Source organism: Echeneis naucrates, chromosome 2 (assembly GCF_900963305.1).
Source record: "Echeneis naucrates chromosome 2, fEcheNa1.1, whole genome shotgun sequence".
Lineage (NCBI taxonomy): Eukaryota > Metazoa > Chordata > Actinopteri > Carangiformes > Echeneidae > Echeneis > Echeneis naucrates.
The window spans coordinates 2110758-2122907 of NC_042512.1; the positions used below are offsets into that span (position 1 = coordinate 2110758).

Below are 12150 nucleotides of genomic sequence, written 5' to 3' on the forward strand. Positions count from 1 at the left end.
TCAGACGATGCTTCTGCTGTCTGGGGATTCTGTGAATATTCTCTTTGTAATACTCAGCATCATAGAGCTATTGGTTATCTTACAGCAGTACACAAATGGACCTCAGTGTTGGCTCTTCATGGTGATTTGGGTTGGGAGCCCTCGAGTATCAGACATAAGAGACAAATGCTCCAGCTGTGGAACAGATCTGTGAAGCTGCCTGATCATAGAATTACTAAAAAGATATTTCATTCTGACACTTTGGCCCAATCCCAATGTTCACCCTATTCACTCCCACCAGCCCTCACCCCCCCACCCCTTAACCTTCAAAAGGAAGTCACAAGGGGTATAGCTTTGCTTCTTCCTAAGGAATTGGGACACCACTTGCTATGTCACGGCATTGTTTATGTTCAGGCACGCAAGCGACTGGGTATTCCCAGCAGCAAAAAATTTTGTCCAAAAAAAAAAAAGTCTATGGTTGCGATCATTCTTTTAGATTTCATCATGCTTCGGTGGATAAATAAACCAACAGGTACACAGAGAAGAATACAACATTGACATCTGTTGTCTCTTGTTATTTATTTGTAGTTTTTTTTCCCCCTCAGACTTCTCCACACCATCTCGCTCACGAACTGGCCCTACCACAGGAAGTCAGAATCGGAAAACCCTCGATGTTAAGGGCTAGATTCATCGTCCCTACTCCTCATTATGCCCCCTTCCCCTACGTAAAAAAAGTTATTGGGACATCACTACCCTAACAGGAGCGCGCAAAATGTCGGGGTAGAGCTAAAATGTAGGGGTAGGAGGTGTGCTTGGACTGGGCCTTTGCATCACCATCCCTGGGCCAGTGAGCTGAAATCAATATTCTGAGTGATTTATCTGAGATTTTCCAAAATAAATGATGTTGTAGAATTAATATCAACATTAATATTATATTTCCAAAAGCAAAGAGATAAATGGTCTCTGGATGTTTGGAGGAAGCCAAAATGAAGAACCTATTGCCTTATTAAGAACTCTGTTATGACCTTTGATCATTTGTATATATTGTTGTTTGCCCTCCTTGTTCTCAGGGTGGAGTCCACTCTGTGTGTGTGTCCCATTTCCTGTTCAGGTGTAAAGATGGGATTGGCTGGTTCTCCTCTTTAAAAGGGAAGTTCTCCTGTACTGAGGTGACTCCTCCTCCTGCTCCCAACTCTGAATCATGATGGGCTGTGCATGTGTAGTTTTGTTGTACTTGTTTATGTTACAAATAGCAGTCTTAGTAGCTGTCATAGCTTTAGGGGAGAGAATTTGTTTTTGGCAATCTTGTTCTCCTATTTCATCGTCAGAGAGGTAGGGTTGTTTTTTTTATTTTTTTTTCTTCAGGTTATATTTTTCAAACCTTACTTGACTATGATTACAACTCAGATAAACAACAGAACAACAAACATACTCATTAAAGTAAAGACACAGTAACACAAACATTGTATAGTGATGCATTGATTCTGTTCTATGTTCAACCAATAGGTTGTGGTAGAAAAAACTGCAGGAGTGCGAGTGGAGAAAAAAAAAAACAAAAAACAGGTGAGTTAACAAATGAGTGGCAACTGTGAACTGGTGGAAGGAAAAAGCTACTGACACAAACAGCAAGGAGAACCCAACAAATGTTGGGAAAATAAGAAAGCAGTAACATGAGGAAGAGAACCAGCTGGATTCACTGGAGGTTTGGAAACCCATGGCCTGAGGAGTGGTGATGATCCCAGGAGTACCAAGGAGGAAAAAGGTGCCTGTATACTGGGACTCCATACCTGCCTGGAGGAGCCCCACAACAGAGCTAAGTACAGTCCATCACTGTCCCCTCAACCATTTAACACACTGATCCACCATACGTCCACTCACACACACTGAACCCCAGAGGAACTGGAACCAGCTGGGCTAACACACACACACACCTCAAAATAAACTTTTAATCATCCTCATGCTGTTACACAGGAAGCTTGATCTGGACTAACCCACACATCCCTCCATTCTGTTTGGGGCATTGATGATTTAAGTTTTGTGTTGCCATGATTTGTGATAACAGGGTGAACTGTGTACTGTGATATTTTGTTTATGTCTATGCCGATTAACCTTCTGAGCAAATATTGTTTGGATGGATTGTGATTTGTAGTGTGTATATTGGGTTACACATTACAGGTGCTTTTTTTTAAAGGAACCTCAATTTGATTTATGTATGAAAACCCCCTTTGATTTAGAGTTAGCCTTGACATTTTCTCCACATATTATTTTGTAGGTAGGAGTAACAGCTAGCGGTGAATTTCTTTGTTACCCACACACCTAAATAATTACATCACATCTGACAGGACAATAGTGTCTTTTGATCCAGCTACTGTCTGCCGCCCAACTACAACGTGTGCGTTACCGTTTCTAGACACTAAGCTAGAAGGTTCATTCATCCACAGAGCATCATATCAGCAGTCCACTCAACCTCTGGTCCCTTAAATATTTTCCTGAATGAGAACTCCATCATCACAACTGTGACAGATGCCAAAAGCAGCAGAAAGGTTGTGTCCACCTGCCTAAAAGTAAATGATCCTCAGTGAACATAGAAGTCACCACTACGAACCAAAATCTACAAACCTCTTCAGTTTTCAATTTTTACTCATTTAAATAAAAATTTATAATAAAAAACTAAATCCAGTTTTAGTATTCACACAAACTCAATTTAATGAAAATATTAAATAAAATATATAATAAACTACATCAAAAGTCTTGACACAAACATGAACTCTGACCTGAGAGTTTCCAGCTCACAGTGTGGACTCTTCAGTCCAGCAGACAGCAGCTTCACTCCTGAATCCTGCAGGTTGTTGTTACTCAGGTCCAGATCTCTCAGACTAGAGGACTGGGAGCTGAGGACTGAGGACAGAGCTTCACAGCTTCTGTCTGAGAGGTTACAGCCACTCAGTCTGAGGAGGAATCAGCAAAATAAGAAATTATTAAAGAAACATGTTTTTGATTCTCAACTAAAAAAAAGATTTAGTTGATCTTGTTGGATTTATTTGCACATACAGAACTTTGTTGGAGGCTTTGACCACTGGCAGCAGCCTCAGAAGAGCCTCCTCTGAAGCAGAGTATTTCTTCAGGTCAAACACGTCCAGATCTTTTTCTGATGACAGTAAGATGAAGACCAGCGCTGACCATTGAGCAGGAGACAGTTTATCTGTGGAGAGACGTCCTGATCTCAGGGACTGTTGGATCTCCTCCACCAGAGAACCATCATTCAGTTCATTCAGACAGTGAAACAGGTTGATACTTTTCTCTGGAGACACATTCTCACTGATCTTTGTCTTGATGTACTGGACTGTTTCATGATTGGTCTCTGAGCTACTTCCTGTCTGTGTCACCAGGCCTCGTAGGAGAGTTTGGTTGGTCTGCAGTGAAAGACCCAGAAGAAACCGGAGGAACAAGTCCAGGTGTCCATTTGGACTCTGTAAGGCCTTAACCACAGCACTCTGGTAGAGACGTGTTGTTTTAGATCCAGTCCTTATTATTTTAAACTTTCGAGTTGTTTGTTTTTCTGACATCAGATTGACTCCAGAGTTGATGAAGGTCAGATGGACATGAAGAGCAGCCAGAAACTCCTGAACACTCAGATGGACGAAGCAGAAGACCTTGTCCTGGTACAGCCCTGTCTCCTCTTTGAAGATCTGTGTGAACACTCCTGAGTAAACTGATGCTGCTCTGATATCGATGCCACACTCTGTCAGGTCTGATTCATAGAAGATCAGGTTTCCTTTCTGCAGCTGCTCAAAAGCCACTTTTCCCAGAGACTCAATCATCTTCCTGGTCTTTTTATTCCAGTGTGGATCTGACTCAGCTCCCCCATCGTACTTGACCTTCTTCAGTTTGGACTGAACCACTAGGAAGTGGATGTACATCTCAGTCAGGGTCTTGGGCAGCTCTCCTCCCTCTCTGGTCTTCAACACCTCCTCCAGAACTGTAGCAGTGATCCAGCAGAAGACTGGGATGTGGCACATGATGTGGAGGCTTCGTGAGGTCTTGATGTGGGAGATGATCCTGCTGGCCTGCTCCTCATGTCTGAACCTATTCCTGAAGTACTCCTCCTTCTGGGGGTCACTGAACCCTCTGACCTCTGTCACCATGTCAACACACTGAGGAGGGATCTGATTGGCTGCTGCAGGTCGTGTGGTTATCCAGAGGCGAGCAGAGGGAAGCAGTTTCCCCCTGATGAGGTTTGTCAGCAGCACGTCCACTGAGGTGGACTCTGTAGGATCAGTCAGGACCTCAGTGTTGTGGAAGTCCAGAGGAAGTCGACACTCATCCAGACCGTCAAAGATGAACACAACCTGGAAGTGATCAAAGCTGCACATTCCTGCTTCTTTGGTTTCAGTGAAGAAGAGATGAACAAGTTCCACCAAGCTGAACTTCTTCTCTTTCAGCACATTCAGCTCTCTGAAGGTGAAGGGGAATGTGAACTCTATGTCCTGGTTGGCTTTGTCTTCAGCCCAGTCCAGAGTGAACTTCTGTGTTAAGACGGTTTTCCCAATGCCAGCCACTCCCTTTGTCATCACTGTTCTGATTGGTTGGTCTCTTCCAGGTGGGGGTTTAAAGATGTCTTCTTGTCTGATGCTTGTTTCTGCTCTGTCCTGTTTCCTGGATGCTGTTTCAATCTGTCTGACCTCATGTTCCTCATTGACCTCTCCAGTCCCTCCCTCTGTGATGTAGAGCTCTGTGTAGATCTGATTCAGAAGGGTTGGCTTTCCTGCTTTAGAGATCCCCTCAAACACACACTGGAACTTCTTCTTCAGGCCAGATTTGAGTTTACGTTGACAAACTTGAGCATGACTTTCTGAATGAACAAAAACAAATGAAATTAAAAAAAATCTAACTACAAGGTTGATATTTACTTCTCCTAAGGAATAAGAATATGATCATATTTCTCTCCGTCTCCTGAGACTTTAGTAAATGTGTAATTGATCCAGCATATTAAATCCTCTTACTGCTCTGCAGACCGTCAGCAAGCTCCTCATGTTTCATCCTCCTCAGGAAGTTCACTGTGATCTTCAGAAATGCCTCTCTGCTCCTCCTCTGCTCTTCATCCACCTCATCATCCTCATTCTTGATGAATTGTGGGTAATCTGGACTCAGACTCCTTTTGATTTTCTTCAGCTCGTTCTTCACAAAACAGACGATGTTCTCCTCCAGCAGCTGGAACACAATAACATCCTGTGTAAAGTTCACTCTCAGTATAAACTGATGGATCAAAGCATCAGATCATCAGTCAGCAGAGTTCAACTTTAGCTGCTGCTGTATCATCTGCTGCCACGTCTCTTTCCAGAGCTACACAGAAAGATTCAGACCTGCTGACTTCACTAAACTAACTTCACTGGTGTAACTTACTAAGTTTGACTTTAGATTCTGACAACACAGAGATCCTGATCATCACATGAAGACCAAACTGATACAGCCCTTCAACACATCAACTTAGGAAGTGAAAATTCAGGGTATTAACTGTGACTGTGGCTGAAGATGGATCAGACCACCTGAACTAGTTCACTGATGAATTATTCCATCTTTAAACTCTGTAGAGACAGAGTCCATGGAGGTCCAGGACTGAATCTGATTAACTTTGGTCTTTGTTATTAAGTCACAGCTGAAATTATCTGGAAAACAACAAAATAAACTTTTCTTTAGGATTCACTGTAGATGAAGAAGAAGGAGCAGAAATGTTTTGTAAAAGTCTCCAACAGACCATATTCATACAGAACATATCTGTTGAGGCTGATGGATTATTGCTCTGTGGTGAACTACAACTCCCAGTCCTCTCCCACTCTCTCCCACCCCAAACCTGTTCAATCCCAATTCAACTCCTGTCTGTCACAGAGTAAAGCTCTACTGGTCTAAAGAGTGCAGCTTCAAACTCAAGTCTTTGTTGGTGTCTGTTGTAGTCACTGGATGAACATTTACACACCATAAATATGGAGTCCAGGTCTGTGTGATGATGTTTGTCAGACTGAACTCTGAGGAGAAAAGACACAAACACACAGTTTGTTCCAGGAACTGATAGACAAGCTTTGATACCTTTAATGAGTCAAACAACAACAAATGATCAGCTTTTACCTTTTTTCTTTGATAAAGTCATCCATAGATCGATCACTCTTCATGGACACACAGCTCAGTTCAGGAGAATCTGGTCTTGACTTCTGGTTGCTAGAAGAAACCAGTTTACATGAAAATAAATAACAACCAAGAAACAGAGCATAACATGATCTGTTTAAATTAAAATAATCAAATCCAGCTTTCATTTTTATAACCACGAATCACATTTTATTTTGTGATTTATTTTTTCATCTTAATTTATATATTTTTTTTATATTGGCAAAGAAGACACAAAAAAAAAACAACATATCAGCAGCGGAAAAAGTTCAGCAGTAAAAAATGTAAGTGACAGTGGGAGTGAATAATGATGGAGCAGTGATCTGAGTGCTGAGCTCTGACAGATGGACAGTTAGAGATCCTCATCTCACCTCTGAGCTTTGGTCTGACTCTCATGTTCCCCACACAGAGTGGTTTTAGAGGGAGGGGCTCCCTCCTCTCTGTCCTCACACTGATTCATAGCTGAGCCTCCACCTTCACACAAACAACAAAAAGCTTCATTACAACAGGACACCATTACAACAATTTTCTCTCTCTCTGTTGATTTCAGTCAGATTCAGTTTTAACAGAAACATTCCTGAATCATGAAGTTGAAGAATTAATGATCCCTGACACAGTTTTGATCACCATATGTTGGCACATTTGAAGGAACAGAATTTTAATGAAATACATTTTGACGACCAAATCATTCCTCCTGAAGCAAAGTAAAAGATAAAAAATACATAAAATCAAAAGTTACATTTAAAACACTCTGACCTGTGTCAGGAAAACCAAGATCAGAGGAGGTGGTTCTCTCATCTGATGTTTAGGATGAACCTTAAACATTTGTTTCTTTATTTGATACATTATTTAACCCTCCTATTATCTTTGGGGTCAATTTGACCACATTCAATGTTTATCATTCAAAAAACAATAGTTAATTTTTTTTTTTTTTTTGCTTCATAGACTTGATTATGACCATGACTTCTCCTAATTTGATGGGTGCAGTTGATTAAGCATCAAATTATCATGACATTTTTTCCAAGTGCTGAACACATATTGCACACATTGGTATTCCCCTGGGGTCAATTTGACCACCCCTGCTGAAGTAGAGCTGATATCTCCCTGGGAAAATGTTTACTGTCAGTGATGTTGGAACAGCTCTTTGACAGTGAAAGTGACACAGAGGATTGTGTTGAGGAGGACCCTGATTTGGAGGCATTGTCATCTGATGGGAATGAGAGCGTTGACCCTCCTGTTGTCACTCAACCACCAGCAACACGATCCCCTCCAAAATGAAAATATGGTCCCTTTCTCCATTTCAATAGCAGGGTAGACTTAGTGCTGCTAATATTATCAAAATGGTTCATCAGACATCAGGTCATCATTTTAGCTCTTCATAACACCAGCAATTGAAAATATTGTTCTTGGAATGACAAATTTAGAGGGGAAGCGTGTGTATGGGGAAGACTTGGGAAGACTTGGATGTAGTTGACTTGGAAACCTACGTATTTTAGCCTGCTCATTTTGGCAGGAGTTTACAAATCAAACTGTCGACACATGACTGCCTGTTGGCCCCTTGTCATCTTCTTCCACATCATTAACATGAGTGCATACAATGCATTTGTGATATGGTGTGAAATAAACAAGGACTGGAAAAGGGGAAAACTTAGCCGAAGGAGGATTTTCCTGGAGCAGCTTGGTAATGCACTGGTGAAACCTCAGACTGAGAGAAGACGGTGCCTTCCAAGAGCATCAACAGCTGCTGTAGCTATTGTGAAGGACATACAGACAGAGACAAACATCCCAATTCCTCCAATGGTACAAACCGCAGGCGAGAAATGTGGCAGGTCTCAGATTTGTCCCACCCGAAATTCTTAGACCAGCATCACCGGTTATGCAACAAACATGTCTGCAAGGAGCATGCACACACACTGCACATCCTGTGTAAAGTAGTCCAGACTAGAAGCTTGACTGTGTGCAGAAAGAGCGGTTCCATGTTCTGACTCTCTGACTGATGTTCTCATTATGATTTTCTGTTTCAAATATGCAAACCCCCTCACAAACACCAAAAAAGGAGAAAAAAAAATCAAACAAAAAAACCCCAAAACAAAACACAAAAACTACTCTGCCACTGCCTGTCCCAAATCTAGATAACCAAAAAAAGGAGGGGTGAGTGAGAGGGGTGGGGGATTAATCACTATGTCTCATTGTTTGAGAATCATGAATGTTCATCCCAAATTAGAAAAGGTTTGGATGAAAGATTTTCAAGATAAATTATTTCTAATTTAAATGTTTGGCCTGAAAATCTGTAAATCAATTTCTTGGCACAAATATTCCTTGTGTCAGATTGACCCCAAGGGTGAAATGTGTTAGTAATATTTGAGAGTAATAGGAGGGTTGAATAATGTGCCTCCACAACTTCATACACAAATTAGTCTGACCTGTCATTAATCTGGAAGTCTCATAGAAATGTATCTCAGGTCTGATGGTGCTTCTTCTGTCTGTCCACTAGATGGTGGTATCTGACTGTGGGATGTGTTGATGGAGCTGTGATTTAATTCATGTCACATTATTGAGCAAACAACTTGTGACAATTTAATTCCCACAAATAATTAATTAATAATACTTAGATAATCCCCAACAAGTGGAGTGCTGCTTTAAACCTTCAATGGCTTCCTTGTATCTGGAAATACTCAGAGTGTACAATTAACAGTAAGAGTTCAATTTACTCAGCCAAGTTCATCCAAGATTTCAGACCAGCTCTGACATGTTTGTTCTGTTCTGTTTGTTTGTCCTTCAGTGAGAATCTTTGCAGTGTCGATGGCTGCATGTCTGTTGCCCTCTAACTTTAAAAATCAAAAAGCGCTTCACAGTTTTTCTGCCTGTTTTAAATTCTTTACCATTCTGTAATTCAAATCCCGACTATTAAATGTTATTTTAACTATTTACGTCACACGTTTTCCTGAATATTGTTGTCCCGTTCAGTAGAGGAAAGAGCTGCCTCCTCTCTGTCCACACTGACTCTTAGTTAACAGGTCGATGAGTTCTGAAGAGTGTCCAATAATAAAAAGATTACAATCAATCCGCTACCAAAAGTAAGATGAAAATCTGTGTCAAAGAGCACAATGTGATCACAGTGATCCAGTTCAGACATTTACAGATTCTCACCTGCTGAACTCACTTCAGGTTGATTTAGTCACTTTACAGCTTCATGTGTCGAAGTAACATCTGAAGAGACGAAGCTGCTTCTTCTCCCTCGTCAGTCCTGGTGTCTGAGAGTGTAACATCAACAAGACGAGTTTAATTCACTCACCCAAGTTCATCCAACGTTTCAGACCAGTTCTGACATGTTTGTTCTATCATGGCTCAACAATAACACTGCATACCAGTCCAAGGAAATCAACTTATCCTTCATCATGAAAGCTGAGTTGATAAAAATTTCTTTCATTGAAGATTATTTTGTTGTGACCATTTAAAGACCTTAAAAAAATCTAGTTTAAGTCTGGTGATTTCATCTTAGTTTCCTCAGTGAATCCTATTTTATATTAAAACAAGAATAAAGTGAAGATAAATAGGAAAATATCAGATAGCAGGGAAGGTAGATAAACACCCCGTCGCTCAGCTCTACCCGCCTGCTGCACCCACCTAAACAGTGCGTTCATCTCATTCCACCCATTTTCCACCAGATTATCTTTAGCATCTTGCAAAGCTCTCTCACATTCATTGCCAGACTGTTTGTCTGGATTTCACCCTGCCTGTCTCTGTCCGCATAACCTGACCACCGTCTGTCTCTGACTGCCGGCCCCTCACCTCTCCCCTGTTTACCTGGATTCCCTCACCAGAGGGGCTTCAGAATAAACTGTTGAACTGTTCTTCTTTGTTCTCAGTATGTGCTGTCCTTTTTTTTCGACCTAACGCCCGTTAACCATCAGTTAGTATTGAAATTTTGTATCATAGGTGGATATTACTTTAATAGGACTGAGGGTTAAAGGTGCAAACCAAATACAAAACACCAGAAATGTCCCTCACATGATGCTAAAGATAATCTGGCAGAAAATGAGTGGAATGAGATGGTTGCACTGATTAGTGGGTGCAGCAGGCGGGTAGAGCTGGGCAGGTGAGTGGAAAAGTGCTGGCAAGTTGAGGTGGGCGGATCAATCCACATATCAACAGCATTGATACCAAGGTCTTTAACAGTATTGGACCAATACTAGTGTGATGAAATTGATGTTTTTGTTGCAGTCTCTCTTTTATACATTAAACACATGACTTGAATTTCCTCACAGAGAGTGTGTGAGTGCAGCTTCTCTCTCAGTCCTAATGGGCATACAACGCTCCTCCCTCACTCCACTCAGCCTCACTTGGCACGCCACAACTCTGCCAAGGTATGATCAGAAAATCATATCAGAAAATGGGTGGAATGAGACAAATGCACTGATTAGGTGGGTACAGCAGGCAGGTAGAGCTGGGCAGGTAAGTGGAAAAGTACTGGCAGGAGGGAAGACAACCGGAAGTGGAGTGCGACAATGTCACATCTTGGTGTTGATTCTATCATAGCGTGCATTTATGACCTTCTTCATGGCAGAACTAACACAGACTAAGACATTATTAAACAGCTTTCAGTTCATGACACGCACAACTGCTCCTCCTTCTCATTGAGAAGTTTTGAGGAAACCTATAATAATGGATTAGAACACAACACCCAACACAAAAAATATCATCGATATTTTATATTTACTGAATTGCATATATAAAGCATTGTGACCATACAGCTGGGCAGAAAGTCTATCCATGGTTGTTTCTTTCCTGTTGTCTTTGAAGTTACAAATTCAGGTTTAAAGACAAATTAGTCTTATTGCCTTCTTCACTCGCTGGGGATGATCTGTGTTGCATCTACCTGAAGTTTCTCAGTTATCTTGTCAAAGGTAACGTGCTAACATGAGTAACACGTCACCCATTTTACTTGGACAAACCACAGAATGCAAAGTTTCCCTCTGCCAACATTGTTTTCATTCATATCAAAGTACAGCTTCCTTCTGTAGTACTGTTAAATCTGTTTTGCTGCCAAGTTGATGAACTTTTTACCTTCAAAACCAGTCCTGCCAGAGAAATGCTCTCCTGTTGGATTTCAAACTGTCTGATATTATAACCAATTAATTATGTAATTCAGCAATGGCTTCAGAATTAATTTCAGCTGATTCCTGTATAATGTCTTTGAGCATTGTTAAAAGAATTATATAAATAAATAGATGAGTATTATTATTACTGTTAGTGGTGGTAGGTCATGCGTGCATTAGTGGTCACAAGACCGTGGCAACACAGGAGTAGCTATGGGGAGTTTGGAGCTATTAATCTTGTTAAGTAAAATGAAAGAAGTCATTTTACAAGTTATTTGTTCATTTCGAGTGTAGTGCTGTAGCTGTCATTTGAGTGACTGAAAAAACACGGCTTTCAAACACTGAAGAGCAACATGTTTTGCTTCATTTGGCACATAATACACAAGTTTGCTTTTGTTAAACTGTTAGTCTACTGAAGTTGAAATGCCTGATTACTTCATTTGCCAGTAGAAGAGCACCATGCCCATCATTAAAAAAATTCTCATTCTATGACCCGTAGCCCCGCAGTGTATGAATTCATTCCAACACAAAGGCAAATGAAGCATCCATCCCATTGCTACATAGCTAATGTTAACTTTCATGCTGGAGTTATGACCAACGACTTTCACACCAACGTACGAAATGACAGGCTTCTCTGGGATTTGAACCCAGGACACTTTCCTAAGAAGGACACATGGTCCAAGAGATCAGAGCGTGACAGCAAAGAACACAGATGGGAGAGCTCCTCCCCTACCTGAGCTGAGAGTCTGCTGCACCACTCCAGTAGAACTCCGCTAGAAGGACATTATTGGACTACTTTATATCACTTTCTCAAGCAATCAGTCCTGTTCAGTCCAGATGTGCAGCAGCTGCTTCCTCTCAGCTCATGTTAACGTGTTGGAGTGAACACACTGAGCTGGAAACTCACAGACCT

General features: G+C 41.2%; 1 long non-coding RNA gene and 1 pseudogene across 2 annotated transcripts; one reads left to right on the forward strand and one right to left on the reverse strand.

Moving 5' to 3' along the window:
- The window catches only part of LOC115057359 (protein NLRC3-like), a 39028-nt pseudogene extending 37844 nt beyond the window's left edge, over nt 1-1184 (forward strand).
- Nucleotides 1185-6549: 5365 nt separating this feature from the next.
- LOC115053898 (uncharacterized) lies at nt 6550-12100 on the reverse strand. 2 transcript variants are annotated; one of them, XR_003841544.1, is made up of 3 exons: nt 11971-12100; nt 9289-9392; nt 6550-6612 (listed from the first exon to the last, which is right to left on the reverse strand). It is a non-coding gene; the product is annotated as an uncharacterized LOC115053898 (long non-coding RNA). The 2 variants fall into 2 exon arrangements; XR_003841543.1 differs by lacking the exon at nt 11971-12100 and adding an exon at nt 9507-9731.
- Nucleotides 12101-12150: the final 50 nt, after the last annotated feature.